The sequence below is a fragment of the Haliotis cracherodii genome, unplaced genomic scaffold (genome assembly GCF_022045235.1).
Source record: "Haliotis cracherodii isolate W230 unplaced genomic scaffold, xgHalCrac1.p SCAF_18, whole genome shotgun sequence".
Taxonomy (NCBI): domain Eukaryota; kingdom Metazoa; phylum Mollusca; class Gastropoda; order Lepetellida; family Haliotidae; genus Haliotis; species Haliotis cracherodii.
Window position 1 is genome coordinate 14,761,949 of NW_027266273.1, and position 15,813 is coordinate 14,777,761.

Sequence of the window (15,813 nt, forward strand, 5' to 3'; positions counted from 1 at the left end):
ACGAGTACATCGGGGATACCAAACTTCAGTTGAGGTTAATGGCTGTGAACAACAGATTGCCAGGCGTAACTTGAACTCGTTACGTGACACAAGGTTGTACTTGCATATCAAAAGCAATTTGTGTTTTGAAAAATATTTCAAAGATATAGACAATGCGAAATACAAGTAAGTAAGTTTTGATTTAAACATATTTACTAGTATTCACTTGGAGTGAACGGGATTGGGGGACAAGTTCTTCCAACTTTGATTGCCCTCTCCCTGGTATTTAAAACAAAAATCAAATTCATTATATATCTGCATACAACACTATAGAAGAGAATAAAATGTGGCATGCAACAGAAAACTTTTTGCAGAAGTTCATGTGAAAATATACTGTTCCCCTGTTATAACATACATACATATAACGGATCACCTCTCCCTCTTTGTAGTGCACTGTATTTGAGAAGAATTATATTTAAAACCTTGATCAGAACCCAAAATACACCATCCGCTGGACCGTTTTCAAGAGGCATATAATTATACCCACTTTAAAGGGCATATGCCTCACCCACAGTCTGTGTAGCACAGTTACCCCCTATGTATATAGGGATTACAAGGTACAGCCTATTTATTGCATACGGAAATAGTCAAGAATCTGACTTAATGTATTCACCAGCCCCCTAAAGTAGTCACCCAAACCTACAATATATTCACCAGTCCCCTTCATGTAGTCACCAGCCCCCTTAATGTATTCACACAAACCTACAATATATTCACCAGCCCCCTTAATATAAACCTACAATGTATTTACCAGTCCCCTTAATATAAACCTACAATGTATTCACCAGCCCCCCTTAATGTAGTCACCCAAATCTACAATGTATTCACCAGCCCCTTTAATGTATTCACCAGCCCCCTTCATGTAGTCACCAGCCCCCTTAATGTATTCACCCAAACCTGCAATGTATTCACCAGACAAACAAATATGAAGTAACCACCAACACGGAGTCTGGGCAAACACACTTGTCGTGATTCATAACATGCCACACGCCCTGGCCAATCTGTAATGTGCGCGAGATGCCACGGTTATCGCTAACGGGGCGTGGTGTGAATACGATCCAGGGACCAACCCAATCATTGATAACAAATATTCATTGGCTGACACCTCCCCCGGGACAATGAATGTCAACAAACAATTGGTGCTCTGTTTACACTTTTGTAGAAATCAAACAAAACATTTCGAGTATATGTGAACTATTAGAAGTTAGTTTATATTTTTTATCACAATCTTTTTTACTTCAAAGAATGTAGGCCTAAATCTATACACAATTTTAGTAAGTACGTGTGACTTCATGTTTACACTGACAGCCATACAACAACCAGCTATATCGCGGAATAAAATAGTTCCTCAAAAAGAAAGGTGGCATTAGAGTATGCATGCACAACTTGGTCTTCGGATACATCTGACACAACACATGTATTCAAATAGTATCATCATTAGATGAGAACTGAATGTTTAGAACTACAGTAAACTACGGTTATAACGAACACGCTTAAAACGAACTGACGGATATAACAATGAAACTTACTTTTTGGTCCCGACTACTTGCTGTAGTCATGCTGTATATGTACTTATAACGAACTATTCTGAAGTTGACCAAAGGGATATTTCCATTGCAGTGAACATAACACTTGTCTTACAAGAGTTATCTCCCCACCAAGTATCTCCCTTTATCGTAAGTCTCTAGTCCGTACACAAAATGTTGACTTAGTTCCACACTGACATGACAAAATAATGGAGTTAATATCTCTTCCTGTCGTGTGTTATTCTCTTGAAAATGTTTCGTTATCAACTTTATATTTTTCATTAAATTCATCAATCAAGACTGTTCGTTCCGCAAAGCGCCATTTTTTCATTTGACCAGCGTGTATTCTTTCGCTTCCAACGCCGGTCTCGTAGATTTCAAGAATACCTCTTGTTGAAGTTGATTTTGTGCATAATCATATCCAAATATAAGATAAAGAACGTAACCGACATCAAATATGTTTTGTTGCTTTTGTTTATATTTTTTGAGATTTTGAAAACACGGAACTACTTTTTACGACGCACTTACAGGAGTTGGTGAAACGTTCCTGCGTGTTAGGTAGGGAGAATTTTCAAAGTTTTACATTTGCAAGGAAATAATTCAATTTTGCAGTAGACAGCTACACAAAAAGTATATAAAAATAGCATAATCAATGTGTCTCGTGACATCTTGTTTCGTTTGTCTCGCATATAAGATATATTCCGCATATTTTGTACATTAGTCAACCGCTTAGAGGCAAAGGTGTGAAAAGGATGTCCGTCCCTACCTGAATTTAAGTGCCCATTCACAGACACGTTATCATCGTAATAACAAGGTGTGTTAAAGCAATCGTGAAGTGTACGATATATAAATTCATGTATTAGTCAGGTGTTGCCATTGGTCCTTTCCGAAAATACGTCACGAAAGTTGTCACCGGAGCTTGGTCCGGAAGCAGAAGGATATACATTGTCTTCTGATGAATAAATTTATGCGGATCCTCCTGCAATGTCGGGTTGTAGGGACAGGAATAGTCCAACTATCCGCATCACTGGTTTTACAAATATATGACTTGCATTTCAACGCTGACGCGGTAATTGTAATGTCATCGTTGTTATTATCACGTACGAATTCTCCCCTAACGTCAGACAATACAGTTCCCGTCTGCGTGTTTATGTGTCAAGGGATGTGTTTACTTTGTAACAACCTTAAAATAATATAATTACCAAACGGTACACAAATAAAACAATATATTGTAGCTCATTGAGATCGTGGATACGGGATTGGGACACACGCCATTCAATCTCACATACACACCATACAGACACACACACGCAGACACAAGCCATTCAATATCACATACACACAAAAACACACACACACACACACCATACAGACACACGCCATTCAACCTCATAGACACCATACAAACAGACGCCATTCAATATCACGTACACACCAGACACACACACACCATACAGACACACGCAGACACACGCCATTCAATCTCACATACACACCATACAAACACACACGCCATATAAACAAATAGACACCCTACAAACAAAAATACACCATAAAAAATAAACACAATTATACACCCTGTAATCACACACACACACACACACACACACGGACAATAGGTCATTGTGATAACGAATGCTAGATTCTATGATACGCCACCACCTGAAGACACCATCCAAAACGCAATCACCTATACATATAAAATTCTTCTCAAATACAGTGCACTACAAAGAGGGAGAGCTGATGCGTTATATGTATAAACTGGGGAACAGTATATTTTCACATGAACTTCTGCAAAAAGTCCCTCAACGGAACCGAGGCAATCGAGCACGAAGTTTTTCCCCTTGATCAGGTTTGTTCAGGTAAGCTAGTATGGTAGTTCTAGAAATAATTATCAGAGCTTTGCATACTGGTGATGTCATACGGCAATATTGGCCTCTTCAAGGAATAGGGGGTAGCCCAATTTCCAAGGCGCCGCGATTCGCTGTGCAGAGTTGTGTACCTTGGGCACGCCAGAAACCTATGAATGTGGGTTCGAATTCCGGTTCGCCCCGATTATGTTTCTAGGTTTGTCAGCACCATACCCGTGCTCGTGGGAATATAGATGGAATATTGCTGAGTGCGGCGTTAAACAACAAACCAACCAACCTTTCATGAGGCACACTGGCTTGCTCCTAGCCCATTTGTTCAATCCATCATTCCGTTATCTATCCTTAATGTTAACAGTGTTTCTGAATTTACCAACTGACTCTGCGGCTGTAGTGTAAATCTCTGCATCTGCAATGCAGACCCGTTTATTTCTGGATGGTTTTACTTTTAATATCTCTATCATCAGACGTTGGCAAACACCTTAGCATGTAGACACCCACAAGCGAGAGTTCTTATTTGATCGTTCAAGCAAAAAAAATTAAAACACAAAAACATATACTTTTAAACAGCACTCCAATTGTTACCGTACGTTATATTCATATAAGATCATAGTTAAATTACAAATCTACACATATTACATTGTTTTCACCCGAGATCAGAGTATATTAAATGTAAATCCTACATGACACATCATCAGACGTGTGTGGGCGTACTGGCGACTCTGAGGTGCCGCAAGGCGCTGTGCAGAGTTGTTTCCCTTAGGCGTGTCAGAAACCTGTGATTGTTAGTGATACGCTCAGATTTGCCCTGATTATGTTTCTAGGTTTGTCAGTACCATGCTCGTGGATATTGAAAAAGGGGTAAATGTTTAAGATTTGTATCACTTCGGGCTTTTCTCCTACATCAAGCTGACACGCCGTGATATAGATAAGAGCGACATACGTTTCCGTATGCATAAGAAATCTCTCCAAAAGGAAAGTCAGTTGTACTTTTCCGACTATATCATGAGCATGTGTTTATGTATCACTATCAAATAGTTATGATACTATGTGTTCGCGAAAAGATGAGCGCATCCTGCCCCATCGGTGGCACTCGTCACAAACACATGCAAAGGCAAGTCAAGTGTTCACTTGAAAAAAACACGGGAACGTATGGTACAAGTCAAAAAAGGGAAATGCATCGGACATAATTTTTGTCACTGACGATTTAAATTTACAAATGTACCCAGGCGTGTACCATAAATGAAATAAGATTTGGTAATGATACCAGGTGTTCGAATCCTGCCCCACGTGTGGAACCCATCACAAACACACGCAATGGCAAGTCAATTGTTCATCTGAACACTGAAACATATTGTATAAGTCAAAATTGGGAATTGGGACATAGACAGGAAGCGGTATGCCACATGTGAATGTATAACAACGACACTAGGTTGTTTGGTCATGACTGGTCATGACTGGGCGCTGCCATTTTATTTGAAGCAGATGCAAGTGATATGAGAGGTGGAATTTGATTGGTCAGGTGAAGGAGCGCCATAGAAGGGACATTACTCGTAATAGCCACTGGTGGTGCTACGATCGAGCCCAGAAATTCCATCCAAGTTCGGCAAGGGTGGAAACAGGACTTTTAAGAGAAAACAACACTCCAACTGTAAGTCGTCTAGCCGGCGCCGTTAAATAGCCCGCGTAAACACCATGTGCCAATTAGCGTCCACGACACAAAACAGGGCTTCGGACCAGCGTGGGGGCAATTGGAGGGTCTCGTTGAGTGGAGACCCCTTTAAACCTCGCATTTGATTGCATGATACTATAAAACCCTTCACCTTGTAAACGTTCAATTTATAACCCATCAACTTGCAATTCGCAAGTTATGGCATTTGTAACTCATGGTAGTGCTATAAAAGAGCTATCATAAGCCATTATTTTGTCGTTCAATTGTCAACATATTACAAGTTTTCTGTTGCATGCCACTTCAACGTTCACCACAGCACCATTTGCCTCCTTTGGGATCGATACACACAATTCAATTCCACTGCAGACCGTTCGCGAACAGGCCGTCCAAGAGTTACCACCCCTGCACAGAATCGCTACAGTCAACTGTTCCACCTACGTCCCCTGGTTTGAGGAGGATATCGGACCAGACTGTCAGGAACCATCTTCGCGAGGCTGGAATCCGACCCAGAAGACCAGTTATCTCCCCTGTTTTGCAACAGATCCATCGACAGCAACGCTTGCGTTGGTGCCATACCTTACAGCCTTGGAATTTGAGAAACTGGAGACGAGTATGGTTTCCGATTTCTTCTTCACCGGCGAGATGGGAGACAACGTGTTTATTGTCGTCGAATTTAGCCGTTTGCCCCACATTGTGAATTAGACAATTTCGGTGGCGGTAGTGTCATGGTGTGGGGGCTATTTCTAGTCTTGCACCATGACCGTGGAATATATTTATTTTATGAAAAAATAATAATCTAGAAATGAATACAAAAGCAAGTCTAGCCAGCTCAAGCTAGCTCTATTCTGAAATCAGCATAGGGAATTTTTTTATATTTTTAGTGTCAAGAAGGATATTGTGTAACATAAGATTTCAGGGACTAAATGTTAGTCTAGGCTATTTCCTACACAACATCGACGTGTACGTCAACGTCAGATTCCCACAACTGGCCAACGCGTTACAAGCAGAATTCGTACACTTATCCAGTCAGTGTCGAGGAGATGCAGAGCGGTGATTGATGCCTGGGACGGACACAAGAGTTTTCAATTCCTTTGTACAACGACAACATATGACTATCGAGCTCCAAAATTTCATATTTGTATCTATGATGTATTTTTTTGTATATACTCCGAAACGTTGTGTCCCTCATAATAAAGAAGTTGACATCCATAAATTCTCTTCCTTAATAAAATTTAGTTCATATACTCAAAAAAGCAACGGTCCTTATTTCTCAGGCAAATTGCATACACTATAACACTTACTTCTCCCTTCTTGTCATCCATGTCTCAAGGTATAACCCTACACCTGTGTATTTGTTGTCATTTACTAAACAACCAATGAATGACTTTTTACAGGTATAATTAGTAGTATAACCACGCAGTTTACCTGAGAAAGACAATGCCAAATAACTCGAGAACGTTCTGCCCTACTTCTGAGGATGTGAAGGATATAGAGCAATCAACGGTTCGCATTTCTCGAGTCTGGGATAATTATTTAATCTAAGATTAAATAATGTGGCGAGCGTCGTCCAGGGCAGAGATAATAAAAGAGACAAACCCCTTTCCATAGCCATAAGAGATCTCTGTTAAAAGCAGAGTCAACTGTACGATTCCGACTCTAGTGAGTGAATGAGTGAGTTTGGCTTAACGCCGCTTTTAACAGTATTCCAGTCATATCGCGGCGTGTCAGCTTAATGTGGGAGGAAAGCCTGAAGTGATGCAGGTTTTTAGACGTTTACCACTTCGGTGAAACCCACGAGCACGGGTATGGTGCTGACAAACCTAGAAACATAATTGGGGCGAACCGGGATTCGAATCCCTCAATCATACGTTTCTGCCGTGCCCAAAGGGACGCAACTCTGCACAGAGAATCGCGGCGCCTTAGACGACTGGGCCACCCGTGCCCCCGTGCCCCCGATTACATAGGTGAGTGAGTGACTATGGTTTAACGCCGCTTTTAGCAATATTCCAACAGAAATGGGCTTCACACATTGTACCCATGTGGGGAATCGAACCCGGGTCTTCGGCGTGACGAGCGGACGCTTTAACCACTGGGCTACCGCACCGCCCCCGGCTGCAACACGAGTATGATAATAATAACAAAATAAGTGAGCATTGATTCAAACGTGGTGCTCTACGTGACAGTCCTTTACCGCGTCCGCTGTTGAGTACCGGGTATATAATTTAACTAAATGGTTCTCAGTATGAATATAATGTGCATAAACAGGATAAAGCAGAGATACATGACAATGCAAATCGTTAGTTATATTCCTATGCTGCTTGTCACAACACAAGGAAACATGTCGGAAACACATCATGTGTGTGTCCTGTTGAGTATGTCAAGTACCTTTCTATTTCTTGTATTCATTTCGTAAATATACTTTTGATATGGTACAACATTTTGAAACAAATAAACAAGACGTTACAGACTAATACAAGCAATAGCAATGAGTTACTCGCGATTACTTATTGACTCGTGAAGATCCGATTTTAATTTCGTAGTTTAATACTAAAAACCTATAATATTTTGCTTTTCCTTTTATGACCAATAACTCCAGTAGTTACACAGTTTTGCGATCATTATCTATTTCATCTGTTCAAGCCCCGAGAAGATTCCGGGGTAGAATAGGTCTTCAGCAACCGATGCTTGCCGTTAAAGGCGACTATGCTTGTCGTAAGAGGCGACTAACGGGAACGGGTGGTCAGGCTCTCTGACTTAGTTAATGCATGTACTCGTATCCCAATTGCGTGAATCGATGCTCATGATTTCACTCACTGGATTGTGTGGTCCAGACTCGATTATTTGCAAACCGCCGTCACATAGCTGGAAAAACTGTTGAGTGCGGCGTTCAACAAACAAACAATCACGATTGCATATCAATAAGCTATAAATACGCTTCAGTAAATAATTATTTTATTATAGGTAGTCAACTGATCGTTTGATAACGAAATTATGCTCGTCCGGAATATATGTCATCGAGTTCGCAAACGTCGTAGCAGACGACGCAAACGAACCGAGTTACTTACCTTTACCTAGTGCATTCGGATTAACATCGGTTCATTTCAATTACTTATGCGAAGAGTTCCGATTGATTTCTCACCAGAAAAAAATCGGGCCGAACCGGGATTCGATCCCACAATCATAGGTTTCTTGTGTGCCCAAGGGACGCAACTCTGCACAGCGAATAGCGGCGCCTTAGACGGCTGGGCCACCCGTGCCCCGAGATAAGATTAGAGTCCACCAAGAGTAGCGATGGCTGGAAAGTGGGTCTTCAGTGCCAATGAGTTTGTATGATGTATGTATACGTGCTGTGTGTATTTCGAAAATGGTGAGTGAGCTGGGTTTAAGTCGGCTTCGAACAGTATTTCAGTTTAATCAGGGTGTGTCTGCTTGAAATGGGAGGAAAGACCGAAGTGATGCAGGTCTTAGATTTTTACCACTTTGGTGAAACCCACGACCACGAACGTAGATACATTATCAGGGCGAACCGGGATTCGAACCCATGACAAGAAGTTTACAGATACATAATACAAACATCCAATGATCCCAAAAATATTTTATTACTCACTCATAAAGATATCACCCGTTTAATAACAATATGCCTTTTATTAAACAGTGTTTAAAAACATCAGGTGTGGTTGAACCTATCTTTCGTATCATTCGAAAGGGGGGCGTCGGCAGCACTGTGCACAACGTCCTCTGTAACGTCTACTCCACTCCTTCGTGGATAATTAATCTACTCCCTATACAAAACACCAGAGATTCATAGAGTGCGTGAGTGAGTGAGTGAATATGGTTTTACGGCGCTGTAAGCACTTTTCCAGCAATATCACGACCGAGGACAGTAGAAATGGGCTTCATACATTGTACCCATGTGGGGGAATCAAACCCTGGCCTATTGCAAACGCTTTAAGCACTAGGCTACCCCACCGCCCCAAAGAGATGTGTATAGGTACTACGCATACAGCTCAGGTATTCCAGGGAGATCGTGGATCCGTTTCAGTGGACGTGGGAGTTTATGAGTAATTGTGTTATAGTAAATTCATGAATTGTTTCTTCAATTACAGTGACAATTCAATTTTGGATCATGTGTTTTACACATTTCCGTTATGTTGTTAGCTGTTAGCTTATTTGTAACGAAACCCCTAAATTCAAAAAAAAATGTGCCAGAAAACGTGTTGCAATTATGAAAGATGAAATTGTCAAAGCAAGAGAACAACAGGCCTATATCCTCCGCTGAAACAGATTCCCCTGGGCGCAAAGCGCACACAGCTGTGTAAACTACATGCCTATGAATGGACCACCTAAAATCAGTGATGACACCAGGTGTTCAGCGAAAAGGGCAAGCATGTCTTGGGAGACCCGTGACCTGAATAGCCTACCGCGGTTATTCCACCGGGTCCCAAATGTGTTTATGAAATCGATAAGTAAGGGAGGTAACCGCATATAAGGCAAACGGATAGCGAAACATACACAAATGGAACTAGTGCACGAATAATGCATTGTGTCTTCTCAATGAGTCTCAATTTTTTTATAACATTCTGAATAATATTTTTAGGTATTTGTTATAGTTTTCTGAAAATGGGAAAGTGCAAACAATTTTGTGAAACAATTATTTATAACTTATCACATTTGGCCTTGTTAATAAAATTCTCGATATTTTAGTGCTTTAGTTTATTTAAACATTGCAATGACATTTGTTAGAACGATTACCGTAAGGATAAGAGGTGACAATGCCCATGCGCCAGTTCATCACAAGTGCAAGCGAATTTGGCTTGACCTAGTTTCATTGTCTATCAAATTCAATAGCTAAGGGAGGTAATCGAACAGTATTTGTTTGTTATATTCTACACAGGTCCAATCAGTCAAAATCATGGTTTAAGATATAAAACAGTAAAATGATAGAGACCGATATAGTTCATGTTGTTTTAAATATGTCTGTGTTAAAAAACTATTTTGGAAAAATTCATACATATTCATATTCTCACAAAAAACACTTCCTGAACATGAATTGTTTCCGACTGCTTCCGCATTTAGTTCGCAGTGCGGGAAAGTGTATCATGATCTTGACATTGTTTTTAATTTTTATTATTTATGTCGACATGACTGAGTCGCTTTTAGCAATATTCCAGCAATATCACAGCAGAGAACACCAGAAATGGGTTTCACACATCGCACCCATGTCGGGAATCGAACCCGGGTCTTAGATACAGTTTATTTGAGATGAGGTGAAATTGGGTTTAACGTCGCGTCCAAGATTATTGCACATATAGCGACGTACATGCACGTGTGTGTGTGTGTGACTGCTTGTACTGGTTGTCCACTGAGATACCATGCCGCAGTTTCACATGAATGCCCCACTCAGACACAGTATATTGACCAGTCCTTGTTTTAGCCCCTTAATGCCGAGCGCCAGACAGGGTAACAACAAGTTCCATCTTTCAACGTATTTTGTTATGACGCGGCCAGGGATCGAACCCCATACCTTCCTCTCTCCGGGTTGACTCTCTACCACTAGACCACGGACGCGGTCCAGCTTATTTGAAGATGATTCAGCATGTATCTTTCTTTCTAATAAAGAGTTCACCTAGACTGAAGTTTAACCTTTTGATGAATGATACAAACGATGCTTACCACAATATTGTTATTCCCTCGTTACTGAAAATATCTTACTATCAAGTATCAATACACCAATAGCGTTATCATTTCTCCTACAGTAAAAAGCATTAACCATAGATGAATTAACAGTCAGTGAAGTTTCATGCCGCTTTAGCAATATTCAAACAATATAATGACGAGGGAAGCCAGAAATGGGTTTCACGCTTTTTATCTATTTGGGGAATTGAACCCGGCTTAAGGCGTGACGAGCGAACGTCTACAGCCCGAATTAACAGTACATAGTCGCATTAAACCGTATTGTTATAAGAGTGCAGAGCATTTACATCCGGAGACGCTCCATCTTCCCCCAGCACTCCCGTTGGAACTACTTCCTCGGCAGCATCAACGTTGTTCCGATTGCGCAGGTAGACACTTCACGCAGAGGTTATTGACCCGAGTCTATTTAGAGAATGAGTGAGTTGGGTGTAACAGTTTTCCAGTTATATCGCGGCGTGTCAGCTTAATGTGGGAGGAGAGCCCGAATTGATGCAGGTCTTAGACGTTTACCTCTTCGGTGAAACCCACAAGCACGGGTATGGTGCTGACAAACCTAGAAATCGCGGCGACCCGGGACCTCCCCCCACCCCCCCCCCCCCCCCCCCCCCACCCCCCCCCATAGCGAACGGAGAAGGATGTGGTGTATAAATATATAGCGTTGATGGCGAAATCCTACCCACTGATAACGACCGTTAAATGAAGACTGTCTGCGAACTTGTAGAAAAAAAACGGTACTTACGACTGTGTCTCGTGCTATTGCCAGGTGCTTTGAGTGGTCCAAATATCAAAGGCGATTCGCAATTCGCTATGAAGAGTTGCGTCCCTTAGGTTGGCCAGAAATTTATATAACGGTAAACTTCTTGGATCTGCATTCTGATACTATTGAAGTACCGTTATCAGAAGTGTTAATCTGAACGTCACCGATTTCTCTGGCGAAAGAAAACTGCTACTATGTGACGGGCGAAAACGGCACCTCTGTTTTTAATAACGATAAGAACGGTTTATGTTGCCAAAGTCACCAGGGAGACGGCCAGTAAATTGGAGTAGGGGCCTAATTTCTTATGTAAGTTTTGTTTTAACAATTCTCTAAAATTGGTGTTTGTAAAAGACGATGTGAGTTTAATTTCATTTAATTATTTTACTTCAAGGCATGTTATGTTTTCACAATAAGTTGAGTTGCGTATAGGCTAAGTAGGAATATAGTTGGAGTAGAGGCTAATTTCTAATGTAAACTTGTTTTAACATTTCACAATTATTGGTGTTTGCAAGCGACCATATAAGTTTAATTTCATTTATTTTACCAAGGTAAAAATAAATAGGGTTCCGTTTTCGCCAGGCAATAGTAGCCGTTTTCGCTTGAGGCGAGGTGAAGTTTTCGCCAATCGGTGCCGTTTTCGCCAGGTTTTGCTGAGTTGCCGTTTTAGCTATAACCCCTAAACGCACTCACTCAGCCCAGTCGACTTTCACGATGCTAAGCTACCAGCTCTCGATGCCTTAACCGGCATTTGTAGCAGCGTATGCTGGTTATAAAGTCGAGGAAACACTGGAATAAACACTATAAAGCCTACACTCAAATATGAATATTAGGTTTAATGGCAACAATGCAGTTTACCGGGCGCAGCCCGAGCTCTACCATCCGCTCAATTACCGTGCTATAGTGCCACCGCTGTCTCGTTATACCGTTACCGCGCCTCACGCTCTGGTGACTCTCGCTTCACGATCCAACACCCGTTTTCGGTCTTAGGGAAACTTATCACATCTTTGCAATCAAACAACCGTTCTCGGTCTTAGGCAAACTTACACATCTTTACGATCCAACACCCGTTTTCGGTCTTAGGGAAACTTATCACATCTTTACAATCAAACAACCGTTCTCCCCCCCCCCCCCCCCCCCCCCCCCCCCTCACTCACCCCATACTCGATTATGTACAGGCCGCCGCTATATAGCTTGCTTATTGCTGGGTGCGGCGTTAAACAACACACAAATAAAATTCTGGGGCCCCTTTCCGTAACCTGCAAGAAGACTCGTCCCCCTATCAATGAATGTTATGTGCGAAAATCCGACAAACCAATCAGAATGCGCGTATGATTTCAAGTTCTTCGTCAAATAATCCCTCAGAAATAATTCCTGTTTTTACATATGTCTTGCATCTAAAAATATACCGAAGACGCAGTTAAATGTGTTCAATCATACTGTATAATTTCGCATGTCCTGATGTGCTTTAAATTGCACCTGAAATATAAATAATATATGGGGAACTATATGTGAATCATTGCGCAACGAGTTGACCATTGTTTTAGGTATGCCCGTTTGCGCTAAGACGGAACCCGGTAGTAAAAATGGCCACGAGAGGGGCACGAGTCTCTATTCGGCTTGTCCCGGAATAACACGAGTTGGTCACGAATGAATTCAGGGCTGTCGAAGTGTATGAAAAAGGCAAATTAAACATAAGTAACATCCTTCACCGGAATGGGATATGGACTCCAATTTAGTACAATTTGTATGTTCAGTATAGTTTTAGTTAATTGAGTCCCATGGCCTCGATGCACCGGTTTTTATAATGTGCACTTAAACTAATATGCGTGTATAGAAAGCAGAATTCAACAAATCATAGTAAACTTTAAAAGCTGATCTAAGGCCAGATTCACACAGTGCCGATGGTGGCTACCGTTTGAGATCAGACAGCGCTACGACACGAAAAGTGAAACAGACGGATTACTAATATCCTCAATGATCTGGAATGTCCTGTCATTGTCTTAACTCAGTCGTATACGTTCGTAACAGAATCCTACGGATCGGGAAAGGTCCAGAGAGGTCGGTCATGCACTCCCGACAGTAAGGTGCGTCCCGCAACATTCGAGAAACTCAGCCGATTTTGTCTAGTCGGATTGCAATTGTGACTATGTCGTAAAAGATTCTGCTGTATCGGATCAAAATCAAAGCAATGTCCTGTGTTGTCTGGACGGTGTCCTGTGGATCGGGACGCTGTCGTGATGAACGGGCATGAATTGTTCATTGCGTTTCTTGTCGATTGAGTCCAGATGGCGTCCAGATCTTGCCGAATGTGAACCATCTTTGTCGGTTCACTGTCCGGTCACTGTCTGATCTCTGTCGGATCGTATTCGGGAGAATGGGGACGCTGTTGGGACACATTCGGTCGGTTTTTTTCAAATCGTATCAGATTCGGATTGACAATGGGAGAATCGGGACGAATTTGTCTGGAGACGGCTGAATCGGGACGCTTCCTGAACAATGTCTGATTGTTTGTGATTTTCCCGCAATCACAGGATCTTGATCAGACTTTTGACAAATTTTAATCGGGAATGATCCCATCAAGGACGGCAGTGAAAATCCTGAATGTGTGACTGAGCCCAAAGCGATCTCCGCGAGTCCAGGTTGGATGCTTGCTCCTTCCCGTTGTCAGTGGAGATGTGGGTTTGGAAAAGTATTTCATTTCTTGTGTGTGAAAGACAAAATCAATTGATACTATTTAGAGTTTCCGGGAGAAAAGTAGGTCTACGACCTTATGCATTATGGTCAATCTATGAAGTTTAGCGGTTGATAAATAATGAAATTGAAAAATGAAAATTGTGTACGTAATTACTTCATCCTCAATGTTGAATACCGCATACTTAGCCATTTGATTAGTCCAAACCATCTTAATTATCCACCTCTCTGTATAACAAAGGTGTGTGTGTGTGTGATGTGTGTGTGAGTGTGTATGTGAGAGAGAGTGTGTGTGTCTGTCTCTCTTTATGTCTGTCTATGTAAGTGTGTGTGTATGTGTGTGTGTGTGTGAAAGAGAGAGAGAGAGTGTGTGTGAATCTGTGTCTGTCGTGTGTGTATGTGTGTGAGAGTGTGTATCTGTATGTGTGTCGTGTCTGTATGTGTGTGTGAGAGAGAGTGTGTGTGTGTATGTGTGTGTGTGTGTCTGTCTGTGTGTGTATGTGTGAGTCTGTGTGTGTTGTGTGTGTCGTGTCTGTATGTGTGTGTGTGAGAGAGAGAGAGTGTGTGTGTATCTGTCTGTGTGTGTTGTGTGTGTCGTGTCTGTATGTGTGTGTGAGAGAGAGAGTGTGTGTGTATCTGTATGTGTGTGTGTGAGAGAGGGAGTGTGTGTGTTGTGTGTGTATGTGTGTGTTGTGTGTGTCGTGTCTGTATGTGTGTGTGTGAGAGAGAGAGAGTGCGTGTGTGTCTGTCTGTGTGTGTCGTGTTTGTTGTGTGTGTCGTGTCTGTGTGTGTGTGTGTGAGAGAGAGAGAGAGAGAGAGTGTGTGTGTATCTGTGTGTGTTGGGGTAGTTGTACTTAAATATATATGTTGCATAATATTTACAACTTGTCAACAGGAGGTGGGTGTACATTAGCACTATATGGAAATGTGAAGGCATTAAAAATGCACATGCTAATATTGTATGCATGGGAAGTGGTCACGCTCATTTGTCCTTCTCGGAGAACTGGTTCACTGCGATCAATGTCCGCAACATGGTTAGGTACAGTTTCATTTTCTTATTTGCTATTTGGCCAATGACTCAAATATCATCACGACGGCTTAAATCTAAACGTGAGGCAGGATCTACACGCCTATCTTTTTTATACTGAGTTGAACTGGTGTTTGACGTCCAGTTCAAGATTATTGCACTTGTATAGCGACGTACATGCGGGAGTGGGTGAGGGTGTGGGTGAGGGTGTGGGTGTGGGTGTGGGTGAGGGTGTGGGTGTGGGTGTGGGTGTGGGAGTGAGGTGGGAGATGGGCTGCTTGTACTACGGACAAGTGCTATCCCACTGAGACACCATGATGCCGTTTAACAAGGACACCCTACTCAGACACAGCATACTCCGAGCCAACCAGTCCTGGTTTAACCCCCTTAACGCCGTGGTCCAGGCAAGTAAGCAACAAGTACCATCTGTCAATGTATTTTCATATGGCGCGGTCGGGATCGAACCCCGGACAGTTCGTTATCCGGGCACCCACTAGGCCACGAAGGAGGTGTTAATCACAAAGGATATCCCCGAGGTA

General features: G+C 42.0%; 1 protein-coding gene across 2 annotated transcripts in view; it reads right to left on the bottom strand.

The window, feature by feature from the left end:
* LOC139465805 (cytochrome P450 3A6-like) overlaps positions 1 to 15,813 on the bottom strand; it is a 48,728-nt gene that overhangs the window by 32,075 nt on the left and 840 nt on the right. The gene's annotated exons all lie outside the window — the stretch shown is intronic.